The sequence below is a fragment of the Rhamphochromis longiceps genome, linkage group LG1 (assembly GCF_057381845.1).
Source record: "Rhamphochromis longiceps isolate RC_006_pf linkage group LG1, R_longiceps_female_GT1.1, whole genome shotgun sequence".
In the NCBI taxonomy this organism is placed as follows: domain Eukaryota; kingdom Metazoa; phylum Chordata; class Actinopteri; order Cichliformes; family Cichlidae; genus Rhamphochromis; species Rhamphochromis longiceps.
The window spans coordinates 42477694-42490723 of NC_140557.1; the positions used below are offsets into that span (position 1 = coordinate 42477694).

General features: G+C 44.6%; 1 long non-coding RNA gene across 1 annotated transcript; it reads right to left on the reverse strand.

The window, feature by feature from the left end:
• Positions 1-338: 338 nt before the first annotated feature.
• LOC146679264 (uncharacterized) lies at positions 339-1122 on the reverse strand. Its single transcript, XR_014912128.1, has 3 exons — positions 969-1122; positions 545-622; positions 339-454 (listed from the first exon to the last, which is right to left on the reverse strand). It is a non-coding gene; the product is annotated as an uncharacterized LOC146679264 (long non-coding RNA).
• Between the last annotated feature and the right edge of the window lie 11908 nt (positions 1123-13030).

The following is a 13030-nucleotide window of genomic DNA, read 5'->3' on the forward strand; positions in this document are numbered from 1 at the left end:
TGGCAGCTACCAGAACACACCAAGAATGCCTGTTCAATCTGTCACATTAAAAATACTTTTTTCTGTGACAAACAGAAGTGATTTTAATGTCTCCTTTACTAGGCTGTGGAACAGTAAGCTTTAACGTTGTGTTGACAAGCCATTATATTAGGTACGCCTGTTAAGCATTCAGCTGCCATTAACAAAAATATATACAGCAACTGTAGAGTTAGGCATGCAGACCTGGATAAGACAATGTGCTGAAGTTGAAAACGAGCATTAGAGTGGGGAAAAGTGATTTAAATGACTCTAAATGTCATGAAACATACCGGGCAGAACGCACGGAGGCACAGAGTTGCGGTGAAACAATTTATTTACAGTGAAGGGGATGCATTTTCAGGGACAGTGTATATACAATAAAATGTGAACGCGGAGCCGGGACATGCGGGTGAGGAGATGCACACTGGCACTCGATCTGAGGAGAGAGGAACAGGAGAATTAGGAGGGTCTTGCCCGAAACCGAGAAAACTATAAAAGAGACTTTACCGAGAGTTGGAGAACTTACTTAGTACTGTTTGCCAAAAACCTCCGAAAGGGAAACAAACCAAACGAGGCGATCCGGAGAAAAAGGGAGACAAAAATCCTGGTGAGGAAACAAAACTTCGTACAGTCACCAGCGAAAATAATCCACAGGTTCCAGTAGTGGTGTGCGGATCGATATTGAAATCTCAGTTCCTCCGATACCAGCAATTTATGTTCTAGAATTGATTCTCACATTAAAATATCGATATTTTAGTACTCTGGGGTAAATTTGTAGTTTTTCATTAACGGGAACACAGTGGAAAGAAACTACATCATTGGGATCGTCTAAATTTGAAGGAACTACTTCCTCTTACGCCTTTCATAGACATAAATGTGTCGCAGCCCCTGGCGTGGGCACTCACAACAATGGCTGAGCGTAAACAGAGTCATGTGCGGTCATATTTTACCTCCACAAACAGCCCAGACGCGGTTTGTGATACATGTGGAAAGACAGTGAGGTGTTGTGGCAACACCACTGACCTCGTCAAACACCTCAGAGTAAATCATATCACAGAGTATGATGAGCTTATGTTGAGACGAACTGAAGAGGAGGAGAGGGACGGGTGCTGCTGGGGCGAGACAGACGTCTCTCGTCCTTTAGTGCTGCAGGTCTCGATGCATTCTCAATCATCCAGGAAAGTAAATCTGGAAAGTGCTGCAGGCAGGCAACATGCTCAGATAGTGTACAACTTCAGGTTTTTTATTTCTATATGATTATACTGTGTTATTAAGCAATGGGAACAAGTAGTCTGATGTCCTGTAATGATTATGAAGCTATATTATTATTACAATTACATAATACAATTGTATATTGTATTATGAAATACAATGAAATATAAGTTTTTGTACAGAGCATCGGTATCGGATCAGTATTGTTGATAGGCAGAGCATAATTGTGATTATGACACTTTATCTTTATCATACAAAAATGTTTGCAATTTAAAGAAAAAGAGAAAGGGAGGCTATTACATGTGTGTCTACACTGTATGTGTTCTTCCTGCTGTGGAAAATACATGAACGGACAACTCCAGGCTTCCTTTTTTGTTGTCACCGATATCAGACAACATTGACTGCAGATGACATGTGGCACGCACTAGTTGATATTAGAACTGTACAATTTCCTCTCTGACTTTAATCACACTGTGTGGAACTAAACACACAAAAGAAAAGAAGAGTTCGGACACTTCCCCTGTATGGTGGTGGTTCCCTACGGGATTTATTTAAGTTATGAGATGCTTGTCAGAGAATTATGTGTGACGTCAGTGTAACGGACATCTAGCTTAAATTTTTGTCTTCTTTGTGTCTTGATCTTGCATTTTTCTTTTTGCAATAACATGCAGTCACAACTTATATTAATTCTTTGCTGCCATATTTAGCATCAGTGTGAACAGGACTAAGGTCAAGAAGCCCTCCTCACACCACCATCCTCTGCAGAAATAGCTCTATTAACTATTTCCCATCATCATTCTCTCCACCGCTGTTCCCCAGACTCCTCCAAACACACTCTCTATTTCTTTCTCTCTCCCCCCTCACTCTGTCACTCTCTCACACACACACACACATACAAACACACAGATAAACTTCCTGTCATGACAAGGCTGAAATTAAAATGGCCTGTTAGTTTAAACCCGTTCACAGCACACGCTGATGTTGGGATATTTTCTCAGTCTTATGCAGATAGAGGCAGTCAGTAGTGCTGGGGTACAACTTGCAAACATTCTGTATGTAGGTTTGTGTGTGTGTGTAAATGGTAAATGAAATTGTCCTCGTGTAGAGCTTTTCTACTGTGCTTTCTACAGCTCGTCTCATCCACACTTTCATACAGGCCTAAGTGTGTGCCTTTCAATCTAACAAACAAAACAAGCTGTTTTTATTGGAGAGCATTAACTTTCATTCATTTCAGATATTTTGTCTTCAGTCATCTTAATAAGATATTGGAACTTGTTACTGTGATTTTATTACTGACTCAGAGTAATGCACAGTGAAAGTGAAATTAGCACATCTAAAAGCTGTTCGCTCAACAATGACAAGCACAAAACAGCTCTGTTAGCGCTCAGGGGGATAGCAGGCAGTGTAACAGAAACTAGCAATGATCCCGTTGAGTCACTTTGTGCTTCATGTTACTTCGGTCAGTTTTTAGTGCTGGAGTATTGCAAGTATAGCTGAAATAACATATAAAACATTATTCTGAAGACACTAAGTTTAAGACCAAATCTTATATCCAGACTGTGGCCTATGATCTGCTCCATTAGAGGGGCTTTTTTATTGGTAGTGCTGTACACTCAATTCTTTGGAATTTCAGGTTGACACAACCACCAGCACTTTATACAGCCTCTGTAGAATTATCCACATATCTCACTTATCTTAACTGCACTACTGTATAGTTCTGTGTAAATAATCATTCTGTACATACGATAATTTTTAATCCTACAACTGTTTACAACCTGCATAGTTCACATTTCTGTATAGCTGTATATCTCAGATTCTGTATAGTTTTTCATATTTATATCCTGTTCATAGCCTGTACATAGCTTGTACTCACTACAGCCTGTACATACTTATAGTTATAGAATATTCACAACATACTTCATACCGTGTACATTATAACATACCATAATAGACCCATTTCTGTAATATACTCACATATCTATATTATTGCTAATCCATCCATCCATCCATTTTCATCCGCTTTGTCCGGGGCCGGGTCGCGGGGGCAGCAGCCTAAGCAAAGAGGCCCAGACCTCCCTCTCCCCAGCCACCTCCTCCAGCTTATCCGGGGGAATACCAAGGCGTTCCCAGGCCAGCCGAGAGATATAATCTCTCCAGCGTGTCCTGGGTCTGCCCCGGGGCCTCCTCCCGGTGGGACATGCCTGGAACACCTCACCCAGGAGGCACCCAGGGGGCATCCTTGTCAGATGCCCGAACCACCTCAGCTGGCTCCTTTCGATGTGGAGCAGCAGCTGCTCTACTCTGAGCCCCTCCCGGATGGCCGAACTTCTCACCCTATCTCTAAGGGAGAGGCCAGCCACCCTTCGGAGGAAGCTCATTTCTGCCGCTTGTATCCGCGATCTCGTTCTTTCGGTCACTACCCACAGCTCGTGGCCATAGGTGAGGGTAGGGACGTAGATCGACCGGTAAATTGAGAGCTTCGCTTTTACACTCAGCTCCCTCTTCACCACGACGGACCGGTGCAGTGTCCGCATTACTGCAGCTGCAGCCCCAATCCGTCTGTCGATCTCCGACTCCCTTCTCCCATCACTCGCGAACAAGACCCCGAGATACTTGAACTCCTCCACTTGGGGCAGGAACTCATCCCCGACCCGGAGTGGGCACTCCACCCTTTTTCGGCTGAGAACCATGGCCTCAGATTTGGAGGTGCTGATCCTCATTCCCGCTGCTTCACACTCGGCTGCGAACTGCTCCAGTGCGAGCTGGAGGCCCTCACCCGATGAAGCCAACAGAACCACATCATCTGCAAAAATCAGAGATGAGATTCTGAGGCCACCAAAGCGAAAGCCCTCCGCCACTTGGCTGCGCCTAGAAATCCTGTCCATAAAAATTATGAACAGAACCGGAGACAAAGGGCAGCCCTGGCGGAGCCCATCACCCACCGGGAACGAGTCCGACTTATTGCCAGCAATGCGAACTAAACTCTTGCAACGGTTGTATAGGGATCGAATGGCCCGTAGCAATGGGCCAGACACCCCATATTCCCGCAACACCTCCCACAGGACACCCCGAGGGACACGGTCGAATGCCTTCTCCAAGTCCACAAAACACATGTAGACTGGTTGGGCAAACTCCCATGCACCCTCAAGTATCCTGGAGAGGATAAAGAGCTGGTCCAGTGTTCCGCGACCAGGACGAAAACCGCATTGTTCCTCCTGTATCCGAGGTTCGACTAACGGACGAACTCTCCTTTCCAGCACCCTGGCATAGACTTTCCCAGGGAGGCTGAGGAGTGTGATCCCCCTGTAGTTGGAACACACCCTCCGGTCCCCTTTCTTGAAGATGGGGACCACCACCCCGGTCTGCCAGTCCACAGGTACTGCCCCTGATCTCCACGCAACATTGCAGAGGCGTGTCAACCAGGACAGCCCTACAACGTCCAGAGCCTTCAGGAACTCGGGGCGGACCTCATCAACACCAGGGGCTCTGCCACCAAGGAGTTGTTTAACTGCCTCAGTGACCTCGCCCCCGGAAATTGGCGGGTCATTCCCCTCATCCCCAGACTCTGCTTCCTCCTCGGAAGACGTGTCAGTGGGATTAAGGAGGTCCTCGAAGTATTCCTTCCACCGCCTGACAATTTTCTCAGTCGACGTCAGCAGCGCTCCACCAGCACTATACACAGTGCAGGTAGAGCACCGCTTTCCCCTCCTGAGACGTCTGACGGTTTGCCAGAATCTCTTCGAGGCAGCCCGAAAGTCTTTTTCCATGGCCTCTCCGAACTCCTCCCACACCCGAGTTTTTGCTTCAGCCACTGCCCGAGCCGCATTCTGCTTGGCCTGTCGATACCTGTCGGCTGCCTCCGGAGTCCCACAGGCTAACCAAGCCCGATAGGACTCCTTCTTCAGCCTGGTGGCTCCCTTCACCTCTGGTGTCCACCATTTGGTTCGAGGATTACCACCACGGCAGGCACCAACCACCTTGCGGCCGCAGCTCAATGCAGCAGCTTCGGCAATGGAGACGCTGAACATGGTCCATTTGGACTCAATGTCCCCAGTCTCCCTCGGAATGCTGTTGAAGCTCTGCCGGAGGTGTGCGTTGAAGATCTCGCGGACTGGGGCCTCTGCTAGACGTTCCCAGCACACCCTCACTACGCGTTTAGGTGCACCAGGTCTGTCCAGCGTCTTCCCCCGCCACCTGATCCAACTCACCACCGGGTAGTGATCAGTTGACAGCTCAGCCCCTCTCTTTACCCGAGTGTCCAGAACATATGGTCGCAGGTCTGCTGATACGATTACAAAATCGATCATCGACCTACGGCCTAGAGCATCCTGGTGCCACGTGCACTTATGGACACTCTTATGTTCGAACAGGGTGTTCGTTATGGCCAAACTGTGATTAGCACAGAAGTCCAATAACAGAGCACCGCTCAGGTTCAGATCAGGGAAGCCGTTCCTCCCAATCACGCCCCTCCAGGTCTCGCTGTCGTTACCCACGTGAGCATTGAAGTCTCCCAGCAGGACAACAGAGTCTCCAGGTGGAGCACCCTCCAGCACCCCCCCCAGGGACTCTAAGAAGGCTGGGTACTCTGAACTGCCACTCGGCGCATAAGCGCAGATGACAGTCAGGACCCGTTCCCCGACCCTAAGGCGCAGGGAAGAAACCCTCTCGTCCACCGGGAAAAACCCCAACGTACCGGCAGCAAGCCGAGGGGATATTAGGATACCCACCCCAGCCCGCCGCCTCTCACCAGCCCAAGCCATGCGTAGAGGTGAGCCCGACTATATCTAGCCGGTATCTCTCAACCTCACGCACTAACTCAGGCTCCTTCCCCACCAGAGAGGTGACATTCCATGTCCCTATTGCCAGTCTTGGCAGCCGGGGGTCAGTCCGCCAGGGCCTCCGCTCCTGGCCGCCACCCGGCACACAATGCACCCGACCCCTATGGCGCCTCCTGCGGGTGGTGGGCCTGCGGGAGGATGGGCCCATGTCTCCTCTTCGGGCTGTGCCCAGCCGGGCCCCATGGACTAAGGCCCGGCCACCAGACGCTCGCCCTCGGGCACCCTCCCCGGGCCTGGCTCCAGGGCGGGGCCCCAGTAACCCTATCCCGGGCAGGGTAAACTGTTCCCTCGATGTCCTTTTCATAAGGGTCTTATGAATCGCTCTTTGTCTGGTCCCTCACCCAGGGCCAATTTGCCATGGGAGACCCTACCAGGGGGCAAAAGCCCCCAGACAACATAGCCCCTGGGATCCCTGTGACACACAAACCCCTCCACCACGATAAGGTAGCGATTCAATATATATTGCTAATATATATTGTAATATATCTATATTACTAAAGCACTTCTGGATGGATGCAAACTGCATTTCGTTGCCCTGTACCTGTGCATGTGCAATGACAATAAAGTTGAATTCTATTCTATTCTATTCAAAGTAATTTGTTTGCAACCTCTCAGAACCACCATATTACGGAGAAAATGTTTTCTACATTTTCTGCGGGATTAATTATGCTTTAGAATAGAATAGAATAGAATAAAAGGCACAGAAGAGTGCCTTTCATTTTCTTTATTCCTTCGTCGGCCTCATTTTCTCGGGAGAGCACGCGCTTAAGGACGCAGACAATAGGGATGACATCAGATGCAGATGAGGATGATGCGCTTACCTCCTTTGTTAACTCCTCAAAGGGAGCTAAAGCTCTCAGGACCTTTTCCAGTAACCCCCACTGCTGTGCACTAAGTGTGGCAGGCAGATCATACTCTGCAGAATATGCACACAAGGCTCGCTTCTGTTCTGTGAGGGTCTTGATCATATAATATGTGCTATTCCATCTTGTTCGCACATCTTGTATCAGACGTTTGGGTGACATGTTCAGCTCCATTTGAATGTCCTCCAAATGCGAATATGCCTGTGGTGAGTGTTTGAAGTGACCCACTATTTTTCTGCCCACTGTCACAGCATCACATACACCACGTTGTGCAAGCAGTCCCTCATTCACCACAAGTTGCAAAGTGTGCGCGAAGCATCCCAAACTTGCAACACCTAGCCGGTCCAGTGTTTTGAAAATGACAGTCTTCACTACAAAGCTTTCTTCGTTATGAATTAGCATACACGTTTTTATTGAACATTTGAAGAACTAGCAAAGAACACAGAAACTCTTGTAGAGGACATAAAGTCAGAGATAGAAACGACAAGGGGCAGGTGCATCTAGCACAGGTAGAGCTGCTGCAAAACCCCACAGAGCCCAGCAGCCAGCAACAAATTCTAGATCCTTTGCTTTTAGTTAGCAGTTAGCATTAGCAGCACATCCTGTGTCCAGACTTTTATGCTGCGCACTGTGACTCACAGCAATGGTCCCGGGTCAGCCGTGACTTTGTATTAAACTAATCCTAAAGTAATAATGGTATTTCTAACTGAAACTGTATGACCCTTCAAGGACCTGCAGTTCAAAAAAGCTCCCCTCCGACAGCCAAACCCATCTGTTCTCTGATTGGATTGTTACATTTGTGATTAACATGATGAAAGGAAGAAAAATAGGGTCAAAATTCGTACTTGTAACTTGCAGAGATTCACATGTTTTTTTTTGGCTAAGTCCACACACAAATCTTTTTTACGCACACACAAATTATTTTTACACATACAAATCCTGATTTACAAGTACAAACTATTTATGACCACATTTTGAGCCCATACCAGCAGAGTGAAACTGAAAAATGGTTTGAAACCGAAAAATGGATTGAAACTGAAAAAAGAAATTGTAAGCGAAAACAAAAAAATTACAGTTTCAATTAATTTTTTTTCACTAACCATTTTTTTACAGTGTCAATACAAGATTTTTCAGTACATTTATTTTAGTTACAATAATTTTTTTTCGGTTTCATTTCAAGGTGGCATCGTTCTGATCCCATAGTTCCCAAGATTTTTTTGCTAGGCCCCCCTTCCCCTTTGTTTTACAAGAAAAATGTTCGCAGCCCCCCCCCCCACGCGCACACACACACACCCTCCAACCACACGCGCCCATATTTTGCTCCATTGTGGTTTATTTCACACCTCAAACATTTAGTAAACAGTTAAGCAAATACAAGTAAACAGCAATAAATTACAGGTAGTAATAAAATAAACTACTAACTTGTTTACGCTGCGTCCGCACCTACACGGGTGATTTTGAACACGCAGCTGTTTCGTCCACGTAAACGGCGTTTCAAATCTCCGAAAACGGAGATTTTTTAAAACTCCTTTTTTGCGTTTCCGTGTGGACGAGGAATACAGAGTTGGTCACGCAGCGTCAAAGGTATGCGCCTTTTTCACGTCACGCTGTGGCCACGTTATTGTTTACATGAGATGAACTGCAGAATGATAGAGACGAAATACTGTTAATCTGACTGTCTGCAGGTTTTACACACAGTTACTGTCCCTCCGTTTACAAAGGCAGAGGCGTCACGCTGTCATTATTTTATGTGTTGTTGTTTTTTCCTGTGTAATAATGTTCAACATTGCATCAATACATTTTTCAAAAAATGCCTCTCTGTGTAACATGGGTTCAAAAACATAAACAGCTGTGGGATCCTGTTTGTCTGTGATTTAAACAGCCCAGCGCTGCTCCTGATGCAGGGGAAACCAACCCTGCAGGGAGACCTACCTCAGCACCTGTGCAGGTGAAGCCAAAGGGAAGATTTGCTTCACCATATTTTCTAGTGTTTGTCTTAGAATGAAGTTGGTTTGGAAACATATTCAGCGACGCTTCATCTCCTGCTTTGCATTTGTGTGGGCGCCCCGTGCTAGCAGCGTCCAAGCATTTTTTTCCCTTTTCATACCGCGCCCCCCCTGCAATGGCCTTGCCCCACACTTTGGGAAGGTCTGTTTTGGGGGAAGCAATAGCTGCAGAGGTGACGAGGGCTGTATCCCAATTCAGGGTCTGCAGCCTTAAAGGCTGCATTTTAAGGCCGATTACATCAATTTGAAGCCCTCAAATGCGTCCTTCATTCCCCTGAATTTTAAGGATGTGGCGGTGTAGACTTTGTGGCCCAACATATCCCAGAATGCATAGCGCGGCGGTGGGTGTGGATAATTTAGCCGGGCAGAAGGGGAGCGGCGGAAGAGTGAACTGTCAAAAGTAAGTACTGAATATTATGTCACTTATTTATCTGCAAATGTTTAATAATGAAGAACATTAAAACATTCCTGTTGGCCACATGTTGGCAAAGTTATGTGACATTAGTGACGTTTGTACTAACTTGGTTTTAAAGCCTTTACTTCAAAATATACGCCGTTCAATAGTCGACCTTAATCTTACAGAGAATGTGGTGATTTGATGGATAATTAAAGTCAGTCATATATCCACAAACACAACAAGCTGAAAGTCAGTGATGCTGCTCGGTTTGCAGTCCTGAATATCACAGCACAAGCAGGATTCACTGCACTGTTAATGTTAGCTATGTTATATTGCTGCCTCTGTTCGGTGGTGTCGAGCCAAACGGACTTTAACGTGTGTGTGAACGAGCTGACGGTTCACTCGTTAAGCTGAAAGAAAGATGCTTTAATCACAGCAGTCACACATGTGTCCACTGCACCATCTGGAACTCTTCTTGTTTACACTCGTAATAACACAAACACTAAATCCTGCTTCTCTGGTGCTGTTGTGTAGCAGTGTGTACACCTGAGACTGTCACCTGTCTGTCTGTCCTGCACTCTCTCTCTGTTTCTTTCTCTCTGATTGTGGAATAAAAGTATGAACATGTGTTTATAAGTTACACTTGTGTTTGAATCCTGCAGCTTATCACACATTTGATTTCCATGTGTGACGACTGCAAGTGTCCAGAGTGAGGACAGACTGAGGGACCCACTGCTGCACATCATCTGTGAGGCTTTGCAGCCCTGATGATCCACCAGGACAAACTCAGCAGTGTGTGAGGAAGAGGAGGAGGAAGAGCCAGCAGCAGCTGACAGATGGAGAGAATAGACAGACTGTTCCCTGTTTGTGAAGGACTGCTAGGAAAGTTTAACAGAACTGTCTGTGCTGAATCAGTCTTATTAGGTAATGTTCAAATAATGTGATCATCCCAGTGTTTCCAGTGTGGGAGAAAGTACTCAGAGTACTCAGGGCCTTCAAGTTACACACCATGAAAGGCAGCAACAAGTTTAATGTTCAGAAACCTAAAGTCTGTATCAGCAGCAGAATGGAGCTAAAATAAATGTTGGTTTCAGTTCTATGAAGCTTTGAGTATTTTGGATCAGTAGCTGCTGTGTTTGTTGCATCATATTGCTGTAACTGTTTATATGCTTTATATATTCTGAGCTAAGTTGATCTATAGTGTTACATCATATTCTATAAGGATGTTATGTGTTTGTAGACTTTCTGCCCAGTTTGACCCATTTAGCAGACGTCAGCCTGTTTAAGGCTCTGATATCTATTCTGTGTGACTTACAGCAGTTATGACATGGTCTGATTTTCTCACCCAATAAAGGAATATTTCATATATCAGTCTACTCTTCATTCTATCAGACACAGTTACCACAGCTCGCACATTTGCTTTTTACACATATATGTAAGCATTGAGCCACATTTAGCAATGCCAGCATATTAAAAGAACAATATTTGTCTCTTATATGTAATGCATCTATAGATACACTGTCAAAGATACTTGTCTTTGAGTGAAGATTTAAGGTGATAGGAAATATAAATAAATGCAACTTGAACCTTTGACACAGAGTTCAAGCTCACTGCTGTAATATATCCTGTAATGTACAGGGTGGGGCATTTATATGGATAAACCGTAATAACATGGGAATGGTTGGTGGTATTAAAGTCCTGTTTGTGGCACATTAGTATATGTGAGGGGCAAACTCCTCAAGATGGGTGGTGACCATGGTGGCCATTTAGAAGTCGGCCATCTTGGATACAACTTTTGTTTTTTCAGTAGGAAGAGGGCCATGTGACACATCAGACTTATTGGTAATGTCACAAGAAAAACAATGCTGTGCTTGGTTTCAACATAACTTTATTCTTTCATGAGTTATTTACAAGTTTCTCTTTGTTCACAGCCATTGACATGTCGAACAGGACTTTAATATCACCAATCATTCCCATTTTATTACGGTGTATCCATATAAATGGCCCACCCTGTATATATATCATAATAATCTGACAATAACTATAATATTGGCCATATTATATTTACATTACCAGAGTGAGATGATTTTAGTCTCATGAACAACATGAGCTAATTGTTATTTCCTAACTAATCTTAAATGAGTGTTCAGCACAGAAATGAAGCCCAACAATCATGTTTACAGTCCTGTGGTCTCAGCCTCAGATACTCAAGTAATCAAAGTGATGTCATAAAAAAATGAATGACCAAAAAACCATTTTCTCCTTCATTTCTGTCACACAAAGCTGTATGTAACGTTTCTCGCGGTTAGTATCATGGTTGCTAGGCAACCTGAGCAGCGCGACGAAGGCTACCCATATGGAAAAGATATATATAAATCTTATAAAGTTTGTATCTGTCTTGTGTGAAACTTGTATGAAAAGCATACAAGAGTGAAAACAGATATAAGATCCCTTGAAAAATTCTATAATGAAACTTGTATGTTTTGGATACTTACTAAATATATGAAAGTAATGAGAAAGTGGCCACTTTCACGACTAAATCACATAAGTTTTTACTATTTCTTTTCCATATGGGTAGACCGTCCCATTTCACAAGCCTCTCACTTCCGCGTACTCAGTGCGCGTACTGCACGTACTCCGAAGCATGCGGTCGCTGGATTGGGACACAGCCCAGCTCTTGTGGTTTGTGTGCTTTTGCTGCATTATCCTAAGTTGCACTACATTTGAACTTTTAGGGCCACCGAACAATAAGGTTAAATGTTAAACGGTTTAATGTTAAAGTTAAACATTTAGTGCAGCACTAGAGTAAGCATGATTTTTGGGGGGAATAATATACATAAAATTGAATTTGATGCATAGTGCTGAAGTTTACAAACAAATGAAATGCACACTTTGTTGATATGCCATACAGGACATACATCAGCTACATCAAGAGTCATTGCCCATAGCTCAGAGCTAAATCTGGCCAATACCAATCATCATCTTAGAAAATATAGCCATGGTTAAGTTTGTGGAAAATATTAACTCTGATGTCTACAAGAGTGCACACTAGTATAATGACTGCTTTCTGTGTAACTACTTTGTACATTTTCATTACTGACAGTAGGGAGATCTTTTCACAAATTCTAGATGTATGCATATTCTTGCAACTGAAAGACTACTGAAAAGAACCATTAGAGTGCCCAGATTAGAGTTTTAAGTTTGAAATGTCAAATGAAGCTAAACATTTAGTACTTTTAGTCATGTAATCAACTCTATTCATTAAACTCCAGATCTATTTTCAAAATAGAAAAAAGAAAATGTTTCTACTGCTATCTTTTCAGCTTGATGTGGTTCCAATGCCTCATTCATATATACACACCTTTACTCTTTACATTTGTTCTGTCCCTCTGTGAGTCTTTTTTTTCCATCTTTTTAGTGCAGAAAGTTTTGAAAAGAGGACTTTTGTGTTTGCAGTAGACTCACGTTATACATGAACTGTTGTCACATTTGCAGGGGCCTGTTTTGTCTTGCAAGTATGTTTTTTACTGTGACGCTAATAGCTTATAGAATGGGAAACTACCAGCTCCTCAGGATACACACTGTTTTACTCAGGCCGTTCACTCGGATGTGGCTGATAAAAAACCTGACTGACTGGTTTTAGTTTTGTAGTACACGGTAGTGCTGGGTGTGGTGATGAGTGAGGGCTCAACACTT